This window comes from Stylophora pistillata, chromosome 11, assembly GCF_964205215.1.
Source record: "Stylophora pistillata chromosome 11, jaStyPist1.2, whole genome shotgun sequence".
Lineage (NCBI taxonomy): Eukaryota > Metazoa > Cnidaria > Anthozoa > Scleractinia > Pocilloporidae > Stylophora > Stylophora pistillata.
The window spans coordinates 16,041,332-16,059,952 of record NC_142529.1 but is presented as its reverse complement, the minus strand read 5'-3'; the positions used below and the strand labels follow the sequence as shown (position 1 = coordinate 16,059,952).

The 18,621-nt window shown below is 38.6% G+C and overlaps 2 pseudogenes across 1 annotated transcript; both read right to left on the bottom strand.

Moving 5' to 3' along the window:
• Positions 1-201: 201 nt before the first annotated feature.
• Positions 202-17,598, bottom strand: LOC111340594 (uncharacterized; annotated as a pseudogene). The gene is made up of 14 exons (XR_015993290.1): positions 16,630-17,598; positions 15,167-15,275; positions 12,595-12,740; positions 10,913-11,068; positions 10,425-10,461; positions 9,974-10,202; positions 9,381-9,485; positions 8,700-8,821; positions 8,221-8,529; positions 7,546-7,691; positions 5,736-5,933; positions 2,642-2,762; positions 1,686-1,952; positions 202-492 (listed from the first exon to the last, which is right to left on the bottom strand). The product of XR_015993290.1 is annotated as an uncharacterized LOC111340594 (transcript).
• Positions 17,599-17,999: 401 nt separating this feature from the next.
• The window catches only part of LOC148720290 (uncharacterized), a 167,579-nt pseudogene continuing 166,957 nt past the window's right edge, over positions 18,000-18,621 (bottom strand).

The window sequence follows — 18,621 nt, the reverse complement described above, 5'->3', positions numbered from 1 at the left end:
CAGGGTGAGCGCGCTCAAAACGACTTATCTCCGGCTACCTAGTCGCATTTGACACGACGGTGTTAGCTGCAATCCACTCATGTGTTAAAGTCAGTCCTCCTATCTTTATATTGCTTTGTCAACATATTCTGCTCCCTGAATTAAATTTCTGAATACGTCTTAAGCCGTGTTTTTTGTTTTGTTGTATAATTTTTTTCAAAAAAACCTGAGATAACAAGTGCAGTGAATATATCGGGTGCCCGCAATGTCAGATATCCTGAGAAAAGTTGTGTAGTGAACAGCTATGATGTTTGCCGTCTTGCTTCTTGCGATGTTGAACGAACATTACAAAAAGAGTTGCATTCTCTTATTAGTTGACTTACTAATGAGACTTCCGATGCTGTCTCGTGGAAACAACGGGGAGATGTAAGAATTCTTCCACACAACATAGTCATCATCTTGAGGAACTCGGGCTGCATTTGTGTATAACATTTTACGAAATAAGACCTTCTCCTGTTGAAAAATAAGACATACTATAATCCATTTTTATAGTTTCAACGCAACAAAAAGATCACACCTATATGTAAGCAAAAAGTCGTTTCAGCTTGATTTCAATTCTTTATCAATTTCATATTATCATAATTATCTTTATCGTTAACTTGATCATCATCACCATCCTTATCCTATTCTATATTAATGAATACCACTTGTGTAGTAGTGAAAATAAGGCCTGACAAAAAAAATCAGCCCCCTACTGGATTTGAACCCGTGACCTTTGTGATACCGATGCATTGCTCTACAAACTGAGGTAAGAAGCCAACTGGGAACTGGTCATTATGTTGGTTCTTATTAAACCTATGAAGTGATGAATCAATGTATTTGAATATATGAAAATCATATATATGTACAGCGGTTTCAGAAATGTATGAAAGTGATCTTCGCAGTAATGAACACTAGTTATGTAGGGGTGAAAATAATGACCAGCTACCATTTCTTAAAACCGAGGTACACGTTTATGATTTTCATATATTCAAATTCATTAATTCGTGATCACTTCACGGGTTTAATACGAACCGACATAATGATCAGCCCTCAGTTGGCTCTTTTGGCTTGTCACTTCAGTTGGTAGAGCACTGCGCCGGTATCGCAAAGGTCATGGGTTCAAATCCAGTAGGGGCCTGTATTTTATTCGGGCCCCATTTTCACTACTACATCATTAATGTAGAACAGGATATCATCACTTCACGGGTTTGATACAAACCAACATAATAAACAGCTCTCAGTTGGCTTGTTAGCTCAGTTTGTAGAGCAATGCACCGGTATCGCAGACCCCCAGTGGGGGTCTGAATTTTTTTTCACCCCATAAGTAGTGCTCATTACTGCGAGGATCACTTCAATACATTTCTTAAAAACGCAGGACACATAAATTATGTGATTTTCTTTACATTCAAATTAATTCATTCATTCTATATTGTTATCATTACTATTGTCATGGTAATTGCTGTGTTTATTATTAGCAGTATCATTATTAATATTATTGTTATTATTATCATAAATGTTATTGTTATAATTATTTTTATCACCAAAACAACCATGGGCCATATCCTTGCCTTTTCACCTGGTACATGAAGTGGAAGAGACAGCAGGAGAAAAGAACCATACAATATCTCACAGAAGTTGTTTCGTCAAAATCAATTACCTCTTACCTCTTGGTTAGCTGCAAATCTGTTGACTTTATGACCAGGAATTCGGTTATAGTATTCTGCCAATAGTCGAATGTCTCCCGGATTCTTACGAATCAATTTTGCAAATCTCTGACAATCGCAGAAAATAACCTTAGCCAAAGGCAAATTTTTCCACTTGTACATTTCCTTTACTTTGATAACGAAGCCCTTCTTCTCCAGCATGTCTTCCGCTGAGTCATATGGTTCTTCGATGATTCCTCGTTCGTCAACATAATGTACCTTGGGAATCTTAAACATTCAACGAAAAAACTACTATCATTAGAGTTGAGAATGAACTCGTATATCATTAGAACAAACGTTCCCGAGTATAATGATTGTGGCTCTCGTGAATGAGTACATCAAAAATGAAAATAGTCATCAATTCCTCAGGAAGCAAACTTTTGAAACTCTCAACTCACAATCGACCAACAGAAATTTTGTCACACCAGCAAATTCTACAGTTTTGAGCCTCCATCCTGGCCTGTGAAGGTTTCGAAAAGTCTGCGTCAAGCCAAAAAGTGAATGGCGTAAAAACAACAAATTCTTGACAAATGCTCGGTTTATTTGGCACGTGGGAAGTCCACGGCCATGTGGCCAACAAAACAAAAAAAAAAAAAAACTTCCCGGTTGAGTCGGGAGTGACAAATATCTTTTCGTAACCTGCAACTGCCTTAGGCGGAAAACATCTCATTCCAAATCCTAGTTTGAAAATCCCTGCCAACCTACTTACTGGAATAGAAGCTTTTGAAACTTACCAAGCTTTCGCCTATCCCCGGCATCATAAGGATCACCGGGGATCTGAAAAAGCGTCGAACGTTCGCTTTGTTAGAGACGGTAATTCATTAAGGCCTTCTAGTCACTCAAAACAATGAGCGGAAAGAACGGTTGAAACTCTCACTGGAAGATACATTTAAGAAATGTTTTTCCTCTAGGCTTACCTCAGGTTCTATCAAGTGCTGATGTAGTATGTTTTCAATAGATTCTCTCAGGTCAAAAAGACCTTTGCGCCTTTTTGTAGCAAAGTAATTAAGTCACCTCATCGTAATTTGCTCAATATGCCTTTGAAAAATAGAATATTTGTGACGACAAAATATACCAAAATCGTCACTAAAACGTATATTTCTTTATTCTTAGAAGTTAAATATGTTACACAATTTGACATATGGTGTACCGACTGAGATAACGTAACTGTCAAGTTGTAAACAACGGGGTCTTCGTTTTAGACCACAGCGTCTTCGTTTTAGACCACAGAGTCTTTGTTTTAGACCACAGATAGCCCAAGCTCTCTAATTGAACCACACAAGGAAGACAGTATGGCATATCGATTTATAAGGATTTGTATGGGATTTTCTACTGGATATCCATAGCGGTAGTTAAAAGTGAAAATATTCAATAAAAATGGCTTACTTTAGGCATACGTGTGTTGTTTGCTCCTGGTGTCGTTATTTTACCGATTTAACTTGATTTAAGCGATTTTTTTAAATCCTGGTTTTCTCTTTTTAAAGAGAAGCGAAGGTTGGAAATCATGGCGGTCGACTACCTGAGATATGGTCTCAGTGTTCGGGCTAAAACATAAAGTTAGAACGTTTCAAATCCCCTCAAACTGCCCCTATACCATATTCGATAATCGGCTAGATAGCCAACCGAAGGAAAGTACTCAGTCCCCAATGCACGAAGAACAATTTGCCACGAAAGTTCCATTTCGTCGCCCTCAACTCTTATCGATTGAAGCTTGGATCGATAAGCAGCGCAACCAACGAGCTTAATCGTTAACCGACTCCGAAGTGGGTTCGCTAGGTGTTCTGGGGTCAGTTTTCAAGATGACAACTACTTCCCCGCCCTCCCCTAGGACCTGTAAAACCTATAAAAAAACACTCGCTCCTGCCACTCCACCGAAGATCGATTACCTTTGTATTTGGTCAGCCAATCAAAAACCAAGCTTTGGTAAACATGAAAAAGTTGAAAAGCTTGGGCTACCTGTGTTTAGACCACAGGGTCTTCCTTTTAGACCAGTGAGTCTTAGGTCTTAGGTCTTCGTTTTTGGGTCTTCATTTTCGACACATCCAAAGTCTCATCCGACTTTGCTAAACCTCAATAACATACAGATGGAGAAATGACACCTTAAAACTGACCCTTACTATCACATCGCAAAGGAAAGTCGTTAAGAGATAACCTTATAAGAACTACACTGTGAGGGTAGAAGATTTAAAGGCGCTAGCGAATGGTAGGAGAAGCACAGGCCTATCAACACCATTCAACGAGCGAGTGCCTTTTGCTTTTCTGTTTATCGCGGTGTCGCCTCGCGCAAGGTAGAGGTTTTCATGTACTTTAAGAACTAGTAAACTGTCCTTCATTCTATGATCAAGATAGTAGATTTACCATACAACACTCGCGATTAATTAATTTGCCTCACCTAGGAAAGTAGATTAACAACACGATTGAGCACATCTAGTAAATTTCCTTGCAGTAGTAACGCTATGTAACGCGACACACTAAACGCAACAATAGGCATTTTCACTGCCATAACAGATCTCAAACACGATCACTTAAAATGCCTAAAACATTTGTACCTCAGGAGCGCGTTTGGGCGCATTTGGTCAAAGTTGTTGAAGAAGGATCAAATTCTTCAAAATCTTCAAAATTTTTGAAAGGCTTCAAACTACGACGTACAACGAATTTGATCTTTTCGCAAACCGGTCTCAGATTGAATGCGATAAAATCAGTGCTTGCGTTTGTCCTTGAGAACGATAGAATACGAGACAAATACGTACAAAAATTACTTCTACAAATTCAGAATATATCAAATTACATTCTTCTGTAGGGGAAGGAAAAAGAAACGGCCTAGCTTTTACAGAATTTTCAGTCAAAATCTGTCCATTTCTGCCGCTTTTACTGCCATGTTGAATATAACGTTACCACAATGCAATGCAATCGGAGTGCGCACACCGCCTCTGTGCAAGCAATGCAGTTATCGCCTATTCTCAAATGAAAAGGTCTTTATATAAAGGTCACTCGCGATCTTTATATAGAGGTCACTAGTCATCCTTGCAGAAAATTTTTAATGGCGTTGCTTCCATTACAGTCTTCCAAATGATGCTGCAATCCACAGCAGATACTATACAAACTTCAAGGAGGATAGCGCTCTCTTCTTTCGCTTTACACACTTTCGCGAAAAACTTTGTCAACCAAAAATTCAAGGACTCAACGCTCATTCTAAACATTCGTTTCTAAGCTTTAAACAGTGTTCAGTTCAACTTTGAATCCTCTTTCCACAAAGTTGACGTCGTTATATCTTCTTGAACCTTGCCACTCGCCGAATATTTTGTAAGCCCCCTTTTAGGTTCTCTAAACACGCATTATGGCGGTATTTCAAGTAAAAGCTTCCTAAACCTTTGACAGCAGCCGAACATAGAGCACTTTTTCTATCTGAATATAATTAATCTTTTAATTATATTAATTATTAATCATGTCACCTTTATCTAAATCTCTCGAGAGGCATGAGTTTTTAAAGCCGTTCAAAAAATTCGCAGCACGTGTTTAATCGGCTCTAAAAACACTCGGCTACGCCTGGTTTTTTCAAACCTAATAAACCACTGCTGCTCGTTTTTTAAACATTTTTAAACGTACTATAACCTGTCCTGAACTTATCACAAGTTTAAATTTTTGCCTTGCTCATACTATCTAAGTAACCCGTTATGTATTGTATTTTTCATATGTTCTCGTTTTCTGGGATAAGGATGATAAAGCGTAAGCCCCATCTCCTACACCTTCTCTGTACTGGTTAAGAATTAGCAGAAGACGTTAAGAATCCATGCACTTTATGGAAAGAATAGGTAACGTGGCGTCGATGTTGTGGTCCGGCCTTGATTCCGAAATTAGGGGCGTCTGCAAATATTTCCTCAAAAAAAAAAAAACCTGGTAAACTGCTCAATACAGTCCGGCCAAAGTCCTCTGCAAAATGTTCTAAAGCGTTTCCAATTCATGAAAATGGCGCCTTAGAAATCCTTCATTACATTTTTCTTTCATACATACCTTAAATCAGTGAGTTTACCCTTCCATTCTGGCATAGCATGGAAAGGCAGTGGAGCCAAGCTTTTTATAACAAGTTCTCCCACAGTTCCATCCCTTCGTTTGGAAATGTTACAGAATATTTTTCCGACTTTGCACGAAATTTGGAACTTGGACGAGTTCATATCGACAAAGCATGAAAAATACATTCTGAGTGGGTCGCTGTAAGGATGCCAAAACGAGAAGAAATCAAATTATTTTATGTCTTTGAAAGATGAAAGTCATATACACCCCTGCAATACGGACATAAAGTTTGATATTCAAAAAAACTTACCTACTTGTTGACAACTACAGAAAAATTGTGACATATATATATATATATATATTCTTATTCAACATATATTGGGCTCTACTTTTATGTATCGAGCACTATAACACGGAAAAATCGAAACGCACACTTCCTTTATATATATATTTGGTATAATTTCAGAGCTGAGCAGAGTTTACAGCAATCTGATTGGTCGAGCGGTTCCTTATATGACGCTATATAAACTGCTCCACGCGGTTTATATTAAATGTTAGAATAAAATGTTAATAAATGTTACTAAAATGTTATGATTTTAGAAATTTCTCTGTTGTTCAGCTCTGAAATTATTATTATTATTTAATTTAAATTTATACCGCGCAGTTTCTATAAAAATATTCAACTGCGCCTAAAAAACTGCGCCTAAAATTATACTAAAACAATTATTCGCCTTAGGTTCGGTGAATAAATAACTCTTATTAACCAAGCGCGAGGGCCGTACTGGGAGAATATCGGCCCGAGGTCTTGACAGTACGGACCGAGCGCAGCGAGGTCCGTACAAAAAAGACCGAGGGCCGATATTCTTCCAGTACGGTCCAGAGCAAGCTTGGTTAATAAGAGATCTATTATACGACTGAAGTTCAAAGGGACACAAGTACGGTATCATTCGGGACCATTCGGGACAGTGCCCGCTCCAATACTGAGAGAGTATTGACCGGCACTAGAGCATTTTGATTGGTTGATTTTAGTTATTGGCCCTCTGACTGCCCGAGTCGTGAAATGATGTCCAAACTTCCCGTCGACTTCGTCTCGGGGATTATCCGACGATATTCACCTCGTCTTCGGCGAATAATTGTTAAAATATATATATATATAAAATTATATAGGAAAATAAATATTAAAACTTCGCATTAAAACTTCGCACTACAGATCTGTTTCGAAAGGGTTAAAAGTCCTCTCTCATCAGGTGCATAATATACTAGTTGACTAACGATCCTTTTTTAAGTAGGTGGTTTGAGCATGCCTTGTCAAATATTTAGTTGAGTGCCGGCACGCACTCGCCAGTTCGTTCCTTTTGTTTAGGGTGCCCGCCCCTGTTTTGCATATGATAAAGAATTTTTCAGCTATGCAAAGATTGCATCTCTTTGTAGTATTTGAGTACGGCCTGGCGCGAGCTATTATTTTCCAGGTCACGGAAAACTCCATTTCAGCATCCTTTAGGGACCAGATATATTTGCTCAATTCTGTTGCGTTCCTTTTGTTCTCATGTCCAAATGAAGCTGTATGATTTCTAAATATTGTTTTAAATTGGTTCGCAGTAAGGCCGACGTACGTTTGGATTCGCAAGGGACTTTCAACTGCGGCCTGGTATACCACATTTTGAATTAGGCAATTAGCATATTTGTTTTAAGAACATCTAATTTCCGCGGGGCAACTCTCAGCCGATAGTCCCTCGACAGAAACACTCTTGTTTAAGTAGTGCTTAATGATCACTGCTAACGTTTTTCACATCCAAAAAGTGCTTCCCACCTTGTGGCCCTCTCGAAGTCTGTTTGGACTCCCGTTGGAGACTTATCTGGCTGGCTGATCTTCATTTCCTTTGCTTTACAGATGGAAGAGTCCAGTATCTCAAGTTCTCCAGAGTAAGAATGAGCGTTTTCCTCCATTTTTATTACCTATAAAAGAGAAGACAACAAAAATAGGAAAACACAACAACGATTTCAAATGAAATCACAACGTCCGAGGTTTCTGCAATTTCCTCAGTTGGAATGCAGCTTCAATCACATAATATCAGTTTTATCGGACATCGACGAGATCAGCAACTATTTTGGCGCGTCAATTCTGAATTGTGTGCTTATAAACAGCATTTTTACTTTGACCTTGTAACAAACTCGGCCGGTTCTTTCAATTTAATTGGGGTCTTATTTATTGTCAAAATCTGCAAGAAAACTGTCAGTAAATACACCAACTGAAGGCCAAGCACTGTCGATGGTTGATTCCCCTGAGGGTGCTCCTCGGAATTCTTGGAACGCCTAGTTCTCTAAGTCCCAGCTCCAGTTTAGACCAAAAGTTCTACTATCCGCATCTTTTTTTAGTTCTGATTTTCTGCCTTCTGAAAGCTGTTTTTTGTCTGGGAATCCACAATTAAGCTTCCCGTAGGTGCCAATTCAGTAATTAATTTAACAATATATAATGCAAGTTTACCTTAAGTACTTGGCATTTCTCGTCAGATTCCACCACGGTGAAAGTCTGCCTTGCAGACAGGCCAAATGTTTCGACAGAATCAATCCGTTTGACACTCTTCACAGTCTCGTTTCCAAAACTCACTGATTCATAATTGATGAGAGATATGAATTCTCTAGATGACACCGATATCGTTGATGAGCAGTTAAGCTCATTCCAGTCTTCCTCGCGTAGATGAAAAGTCACCACATGGGTGTTATCATCATATCGTAAGCTGTTGTAAATTACTGAAGCATTCGGTTGTGAAGCTTGGCCCATAGTAAACAACCACTTGCATAGAAAGATAAAATGGATAGATGCATACATGAATACAAAAAAAAATCAACAAATCTGTAATTGTGTACATATTCATTTCATAATGTAATCAATTATTAATTGCAGAGGAAAGGTATTACGTAATAAGATTTTATAAGTTTAACAGAGTGATTTTGTTTTCTCACTTGAAAGGGAGCCACCTCGGGACTGCTGCGTTCTCTCTTGATGCAAATCATTGGCTTTGGTGTTCCGTCATACCAATGCACGACCGCAATCTTGATGTTAACTTTTATTTCAACGATGGGCTCTGTAGCTGAAGACGAATAAAATGACTAGTTGACGTGGAACAAATGACTCTCTAGAATTTTTCAAGTTCCTAAGCTGTGACCTCGAATTTCATTTACGACAATCTCTTTAAGAGAGAGGTGTGCTACTCAAACCATTGTTTATTTTCATCTTCGTCATTCAGAAGCATATTTTTGTAAATACAGACGAGTTGGCGCGTGGCGCGGGTTAAAATGCTAAAGACTTATCGAATCATTTCAAAATTTACCCATACGCACTCAAGATTCGAGTGCTGACGCCGCCATTTAATATAGATTTAGTGACTCAGCTACTCCTGCAACCCACATCGTCGGGTTTCACCGACGTACAGCTCCTAGTTTAGATCTGGACTTTACAAAATCAGGAACTATATTATGATTTGAGTTTTAACTCAAATCATATCAATTAAGTGCCTTTTTTAATTAGATCCGAGTATTTCGAGTAGATCGCATAGTTTGCGGCATAGAAACAAAAGCGGCGATGTTACCGCTTCGTAACCTTGGTGGTTCAGTTTCGTTACCAAACGTTCACTCAGTCCTTACCTGGCTTTTTCCCCAACGATGCCTTTATTAAATTCCAGGATAGTCCGTACATCCTCTTAAAATCAGCTGGTAACTCATTTTCAAGAACGTCAAAGATCTTGGTGGCTAAAACGCAATGAACCCAAATTGCACGTCAATATTTCATATTCATAAAACTAGGAGATTACATCCATTCTTATTCCTCTTGAATTTTGATCAGGTTGTTAAGACAAATGTAGATAAAATGCTCTCCCTGTCCTATCATTAGGAAGTTCATTATCAACGAGCTAATAAATTTGTGAGCCCATATATTGTTTATTACAATTAAGATAATGACAATAGAAATGATTAAAACAATTTTGGAAAATGATTTTGTAATAATTGGTTCTTGAAAAATACGCAAAATTTTCCTGAAGCGCAAGCGTTTTTTTCTTTACAGGGCGAGCTTTATCACTTCGTATGCCAACATCGTGGAGAAATAAAAGAACTGGATTAAGAACTGGAATTCGTGGTAGTTTCATACAACACGGCTTATCGAATCGTATTTTCAGTGCTCGAACGACATGAACACGCATACCCTACAAGCTAACAGCTAACTTAAAAATTGATATGACCTCCTCCCTTGAAGAGTGGTTGTGCCTGATGTATAATTCGAAGCAAGGTCAGAGGCGAAGTTGAAGTGACGTCAGTGCAATGCATGATCTCGTTCTCTAGATTAAAGCAACGCTCTGTGAGACGCAATAGGGCTTGGACAACGTCAGTGCCTTTATCTAAAATTGCAAAAAAGTAATTGTAAAATTGCATCAGTCACAAGGCGAGTTTAACTTCCCTCAGTAACATGCACTTGCAGACAAGCTGGAACTTGTCTCGGCTCTTTAAGCGAAGCGGCTCGGAATATCTCCATTTTTCCTGGTTAGGACTCCGATCCAACTAAAAGTCCCCCCACCTCCCAACAGTTCTTTTCTTTACGGTTTCAATGATGTTTTTTCATTTCTAAGCTAAGATGGGGTACTTGCTCAGAATAACAATAGCTACAAAAAGATGTTGCCTTCAGTGCGTCACAACTAACCTATTGTCAATAAATTCCTTATCTGGAAGTTTTCTACACCGAACAAAACAAAGCAAAAGAAAACAAAATCAATAACAAAAATAAATTAAAAGACAAGTAATAAAGCCACGTGTTATAGTGGAAGACCTTAATCCCTGCAGCACGCCAGCTGACTGAAGATGTAAAAGCGGACAGACTCAGCGGGCATCTTAACATGAAATTTCTATGAATGTTCTACGCGATAACAAATCATAGCAATTTAGGATTGAAAACAGCGAACTGAGGAAGACTGCATTTGCTGTATTTGAAAGGGTTTAACGTTTGATCAGGGGGAAGTGTTTACCAGGATTTGGGCTGAGACACTCTATCACATGAAATCATGACCATATGAACAGCCTTAAATGTCTTCAAAGATGGCTTCAAAACTGCCTCAGTCAAACAGGTCCGCACAACTACTCTGGCAGACTGCTCTGAATGTTAGGTCTATTTCAATAGCTTAGCATACTTGCTTCCCAATTCGAGATCAACAGCCAGCTTCAAGCCAAGAAGTGTCGGGAGAAGTTGCAACGGAACACCAACACATTTGTTGTAATACTCCTCTATACTGTCGCATTCAACATCCCATAACATGCTTGATGTGAACAACAGAGAAGCATTTGGCCTGAATATAAACATAAAGATGATGACAACAGAAATTACTCAGGTTTCTGGATACCCCTTGCGTATCAGCATTATAAACTAGTTAATTTTTTCGAAAGAGAAATGTACTCGTTTGTCTCACGATGATACCACTGGGGATGTGGATCACGACGTTTCGACTACATACTGCTAGTCGAAGAGAAAATTGAAATCCCACAAGTCTGGATGCCGACGATCAGACAACACAACAGCAGAAGAGCTGTGCGGCAGCGGACCACAGAGGGAACTTGATCCGAAAGATGCACCGATCACAGCCGTAGAATTCCATCCAATCACTGCCGAGCACAACACCATAAAGGTGATGCTTACTTATTCGACTTCATCGTCTGAAGGAGACCAGCAGTATGCACTTTTTTTGTTTGTTTATTTTGCTTCAAAGTTATGTTGTCACGGGTATAATCTAATAAGAAAAAAGTAAAAGGTCATAAGGGGAAAGAGAAGAAGGCTTTTCGTCCGATCTAGGCCTTTGAATATGTCGATTTCAGTTAAGTTATCAGGGCCCGCGAAGCGGATTTTCAAGTGGGGGGGGGGCTAATGCGAACGCATTAGCGTGTGCCAACTAAGGGGGTCCGGGGGCATGCTCCCCCGGAAAAATTTGAAAGTAAAGTCTTCTGAAATGGCTAGAAATGGATCTAAAACTGCCAAAAGTGAAGTTAATTTTTAATTCTTATAAAACAAAGAGTAACAAACTGGCCTTCACGTTTGACCAAATTTAAATGAATAGACTAACTTCTGAGTAAAAAAAAAAAATAGTGATTGAATCAGCCAAAAAAGTAGGGGGGCTAAAGCCCCCCCAGCCCTACCCCCTGCGCGGTCTCTAGTTATTTATGGATAGCTCTAGGCGGACCACCTTGTTAGTAATGCTTCTGTTGACATGTACACTTAACTATTGAAAATCAGGTTCAGAATTTAGGGACTGTTACAAAAATAAAGCACAGAATGATAAAATTTTCAGACTAACCAGAAACTAGGAATCTACTTTTCCTTGTACAAACCTTCTTAAAATGAAAACCATTGTGACAAAACAACTTTTACTGCGAGGCGAGAGTCACGTTTCACTAAATCCGAACAGAATGCTATGTGATTGCTTCTTGCACATGTCACGCTTTGCTTTTCGTCTCGCATATGGCCTTTGGCTCACTGAAAATGACTAAAAATGAAAAATATCCGTCTTTCTTCAGCGAGCCTTGGTCACCTGTAAGTATGGTTGATGTGTTGGAGAACAACGATTAGATTTGTTCTTTTGATATTGAATTGATTTCAGCAACATGAAACTACACAAGGAAACCACAGTGCATCCACCCCAAGCTAAAAAAATTTCATTGAAATCGACATATCTCGGCCAACGCCCTGAATTCCTCTTACTGTCACATTATGATCTCTTGAATAACGAGGATTAATGGAGTTCCCTTCACCAACCTTAACAAGATAAATAGTTGTCACGGCAACGATAACGATGGGAATGAGGACTAAAAAATAAAGACATACACTTTTAACCTCGGGGCGCAGCAGACGAGGACATTCAACAAACCAGTGTGATCGCTGAGATTACTTGTATCGATTATGTCAAATAACAACTCTGGCAGAAAACCACTTGTACACAAAGCAAGTCCATCGCCTGTCCACAGTGTAACCTATAAATGACATTGGGTTAGGTTAAAAATGATGTTTTTAAGCGAATGACAAACGCATGTTCTGCAAAAAAAAAGCGAAAGGGTTTAAGAGTTTTACATCGAGCTAAAGAGAGTTAAAACTATGGCCAGGTAACACGTTTCATACTTTGTCGCTCGAGTTACTTAATATTACTGTTGCATGCGTCTTGTGCAGAGAAAGGGAAAATAGCCTCTAAGCTCGGGCAATGATCATGGTTAAAAAAAAGAAACATCCAATTACAGGCGGCCCAAGTGTACTGCTTGTGATTTTGGGGTCTAAGGTTCATTAACTGGAATACCTAACATATTAAGATTTAGCATTTCGCGGAAACCGGTACCGCACGAATCCTGAAGCGATGATATTGGCTTTCAAATGCAATTTAACGCAGAATTCACGGGTCAGGTAGTGGATTTTCCATAAATCGTGTTATTCACTAAAGATAAGAAAAAAGGAAACAGCAGTGATATTATTTGTGTTTATCCTAAGCACCAAGCAAGAGATATCAAACAATATCAATTAGCCTCGTTTTCAACTCGCAATTCTAAAGGAAAATTCATTACATTTCCTTGAATCGCATAACAGAATGAAAATAAGAAAACAAGAAATTAAATAGGAAATATTATTGTTTGTTTTTAACCCGAGCGCGCGCTCCAGACAGCCATTTCAAAGCCAACTGTTAGAGTTGTCATTATGTTTGAACCTTCGACAATTTTATTTGTACCTCGTGCTTGATTTTACGTTAATTTTCAAAATTTTTCAATAAGGTTCACACTATTTATGGATAATAGTGGTATTTCACTGGATTTACAAGCCGTTTATCGTTAACATCTTTTTTCAAAATTCCAAATAATTTACACCTTTTACCTCTTTGGTGGCAAACTGAGAGAAATGAAGTGTGCAAGCGAAAGCATTGATTTCAAGTGCAATAAACTCGCGATTAATATAAGGTAAGTGCCTTGAAGTGTAAATACGTGCATTGACCGATTCTTTATTCCTTTAGAAACAATTTGAAAGAACTGTTTCATGAAAAGTCCAAAGAGTTTAATCTTTTTATTTGTAAAAACTCACCACAGGTGACTGCCATTAGATGAATCGTTGGGATGAGCATTCGACTGAAAGTTGATGTAAATATTCACTGGAGAGTTGTTGAACGATACGTTGGTGAACAATCCACCTAGAACTCTTACTGCTAGATCATCAATGCCGTTATTCATTGATGTTGTGTTATTGTCAACTACGTATACTGATGGAATTGCAAGGCTGTTGACATAAATTTCTCGCAAATTAGCTTTAGTGCGTGGACCGTCGCTGGCGTTGGCAGCTGTGACAGTCGTAGTGGTACGACTGAAAACCCAGCCAACTTGCTTGACATCCTTTGTTGTTTTTCTAAAAGATATGACTGCAGATAGATATTGAACCTGGGTTGGCGTGACTTGTTAGCTCGGATATTGTTTTTTCTGGGCAGTGTTCACAGGATTTTCTCGCTTTCGGGTTGTCGCGAGCGAAAGAGGTTTTTCCTGCCTCTCAATAATTTGAAGTTCAGTTCAAAACAAGGAAGGAACTCAGGCTCACTTTGAAAACGCTTTGTTTGTTCTTGCTCTTTAGAAGGTGACAATGGTTTTGAAAACATTTTAAATTGACTTAGAAACCAAGCTGTGTAACAATTTGACGATAGTTGTTGTGCTTAGTGACGTAGATGCGAAGCAATTTCGCCTAGCCTCGTTTTCAACTCGCAATTCCGCGCTGAATACCTCGCTTCGTTAACCAATCAGAATGCGAGATTTTACTCAATGATGCGATTCTACGATAAATACCTCGCTTTCTTAACCAATCAGAATGCGAGGTTTTATTCAATAAGGCGATTCTAAGCGTAAGCATGTGCCGTCAAAAAGGAAAAATTATATAGATAAAAATTAAAAGGATATTAAAAGCGAGGAATAACGTATAAAGTCTCCTTACCCTTATTCCGTAGCCGCCTTGTCGCTTACGGTCGTTTTAGCGGTATTTTGGCGACCTTCTCCGTGCCGCGTGTTGCGCTACTGCATATAGTAGCATTTTATGAGGTATAAAGAAGGTCGCTAAAATACCGCTAAAACGACCGTAAGCGACAAGGCGGCTACTGAATAAAGCTAAGGAGACTTAACACGTCATATTTCTCGCTTTCATTATCCTTTTCATTTTATTTTCTACTCTTTTTAAATAATACTTACGCTTGAATTTCGATCTGTTAGGTACTCTCGTTAATCACCTTTTGCCCCTAGAAATCATACACAATATGCTTAGGCCGCCCGTGGTCAAATGGGGTGCATCCCACTCTCTATTTGTTTATTTGGCCAATCACATCGCACCATTCTCCGACCTTACTTAGTTATAAGCGTAATAAAGTATCTGTCAAAACATAATTTACCTTCAGATTTTTTTGGTAATTCTTATATTGCTCTTGAAATCTTTTCACCCAGACTGCCAGCTTTTTCTTGCAAACATCAGCACATGATTTACTTTGTTCGAGGTCTTTCCTTGAAGAGAAAGGTAGAAGTCTCTTTAAGGCGGACATATGCGAAATCTACAAGCCATTGATTTTCAAGAATTACAGACAAAGACGCCAGCCAACTTTATGCAAAGCAGACATACTTCATGTAATAACTCTAGAAACATACGCGTATGCCAGACAGCCCTGAGTAATCCCAATTTTTTTATTTTTGAGGAAGTAGCAATAATTTTATCACAAAAGAAAAGAAAGAAGATTACATGTCGTTTGTGAATCCCTTACTTTAAGTTACTACAACATTTTAAAACTCATATACCACACATTAAGTAAAGGAGTGATGACATTAATACTCACAATTTTAACTTTTGACTAAGTCATCAATTTTTCACCTTTGAAAAGTTCATTTAGTTTTGTTTGCTGTTTGAAATAAAATACATCGAGTTTTTTTATTCCTTTTGTTAAGACAAGACTGAAAAACTAGTCAATCTCAATCATGCATAGGATAATTTGGTTTTATCAGCAGATTTTACACTGTAATCTGGCCACCGTAAAGACTCGAAAGATGATTTTTTGAGCGCTAGTCCTTCGTCAGAACGAATGCCTTAGGGCTAACTCTCAATATGCCACCTTTAGAAGCTGTTTAAGGTGGTCAATTTGCAGTTGATAAAAGCAAACTAACTTGTAACACTCCCCACCAACTGCCTTTATTCATGAACTATCATAGTGTCGGTTTATATTTAGAAATATCTACAGACATGCTGATTTGGTATTCAATTTTAGTAGCTGTTAAATTCAAGAACGCTAAGCTTTGTTTCTATGTTGAGAATGTGTCCGGTGGTCAAATTGATGACAACAATCAAGGACGCAGATGTTTTCACCAAATAGATACACCAAAGCTTAAATTGATATGGAGGTTCCAGCAGTAATAAACTACCTCGATTTCAATATACAAACGGTCTATTAATAGGCTCATATACATTTGAAATTTTACCACATGCTTAAATGAAATGGTGAAAAAAATATGGAGTCGGATTGATGCTCGAAAGAGCTTAAGATCTACGTGTTCGGAGATGGGTCTTTTAATTTATGCTTCAGTTCCCAGAATGGAATTTTTAATCGCAATGAGTCGCTTCATTGAACCCATGCATGAAAATAGATTCAAATAAACACAAATTAAAAATCTGAAAAAACTCATGCTGCGCTTACAGATTATTTCTTTTAAATGTACTATTCATGTCCGTGCGAGTCGCTGACTTAAGACTGGAATGTTTCAGGGCGGCAATACTCCGAGGGGAAGATTAAAAAGGAGGGGTGCAGTTAGTTGAACCTTAACATACATTTGGCTTAATTAAACACGAAAAGAAGACCCTATTGTTAGTTACCTTTCCAGAGGTGGATAACCCTCAAACGCACATGAGGCATAATGCTGTCTCCACTTGTGAACAAATGGACGAATCAATGCTGGATTTGTTTTCTCTGACTCCTCATTCGTGGAACCTTCTCTATACCAGTGTTGTATTTCCGTGTAGAGGGGATTTGTCGCGGCAGGTTCCAAAAAATTTTCTAGTTCCTCTTCATAGATCACCATCGTCATATGACTTAGTATGGACAGGCACTGAGAATCCTCAGAATACTTTACACTCCTCTTCCTGCCTACTATCAAGTTTTTTCTTTCCTCTTTGACACTTTTCACCTCAAGATCTAGATCTCTCCAGTCCTTCCAAATATCACGACACTCGCGGAGAACACCGCCATCTTGAAACTTTAAAATACTTTCGTCGCTGTCAAAATTCTTCTCTAACAATTCAATGCAGTCGATCAAAGTCGGCCCCTGACAGTGCTAAATTATACCAAATATTCCACAAGAAGTCTACATCAGCAGGGACATCAGGATTTATCACACTGGCGATTTCTAAGAGCACAGCATCACGAGCTGTCACCGACGGATCATAGTCGTTCAAATGGAAACTTAAACTCTTCGGACGTTCGCGTGGTTTCCTTAGAGATAGCTCAGACAAACTACATAGGAAATTCCTAACATCACCGCATGCCAAAAGCAACACGTCCACATGTTGTTCTGCCGATGTGCCCAACAGCTCCGTGATATCTCGGGCTGGCGTGTTTCCCATTGCGTACGTGTATAAACCTTCTGGGTAAAGAGCTATTCCCATCGGATTATGAAAACTCAGGTTAGGAACACCTTGCTTGTTGTATTTCGTCATGTTGAAAAAATAAGCAAGCAAGAAAATTGCGACAATTTCCCTCAATATAATAGTCTAGGAATATAATATTCTAGGATGAGCCTCACGAATTTCAGTTCTGAGAACCATGGACACTCATCTAATTCTGAGAATCCTGGCCGCAAGAGACCTGGATTTGACAAAAATATTGCCGGAAGTTAGATTAGGCATATGGTTTGATTCTGTTCCTGAAAATAATCAAACAAGGAAGTCTTCAGATAGACACAATTTTTGCTCGGCTTCTACTTTTTTTCAAGATAAAAATTAGTGATAATAATTTTGAACGACGTTTCGACCTCGCTGAGGTCATTTTCAAGCTGATGAAAAGGAGAATTTTTACATATATGTACTAAATTCAAGACGTGGGAATGATAAAGGCGATAAAATATGGAAATATGTAAACGCTAGACGTAAAATAGAAGTGATAAAATTGCAAAGGAGACAATACGAATAAATTAATATGAGAGATGACGAAGGTAAAACTATAAATTATACGAAGATACCGTAAATTATTATAAAAATAGTTTTGCGCGGATTAAGTCTGACTGTTTGTTCAAGCTTGGCTTAATTTCTTTTATAAAAAGCATCTCGTAAATTTCTAAAGGATTTTGAAACAGTGATGCAAGTCACTGGGGGTATGCCCATACCGCTCTTTAATGTGTTTCCCGATTGAAGACTGAGACGCTTTGTGTTCTTCAGCACGTTGGTAGAGGTGCCGGCATGTGTAGCCGACATAGTCTGCATCGCACAGACCACACTTCAAATAATACACAACGCGCTGCTGATTGATGATGTTGGGCTTCTTTTCCGTTGGTTTTAACTCATATCCGATCTTTCTGTTAGTGTACACAGGAGAAATGTCAGTTACAATTTTTCGGCTTAGATCGCCACGTTGCTTAGTTATCGTACATGTTCACGTACGCTACGCTCTACCGATCAAAAATTTCTGGCAGTTCTTAAGTCAAGACTTAAAACATACGGAGACAGGGCCTTTTCCGTTGCTGCACCTAAACTGTGGAACGAGCTGCCATTAGATCTTAGAAGTTTAGATACAATTAATTTATTCAAGAAACACTTAAAGACCGATCTTTTTAAAAAAGTATAATTATAATGTTTAACTTTTTGATAATTTGG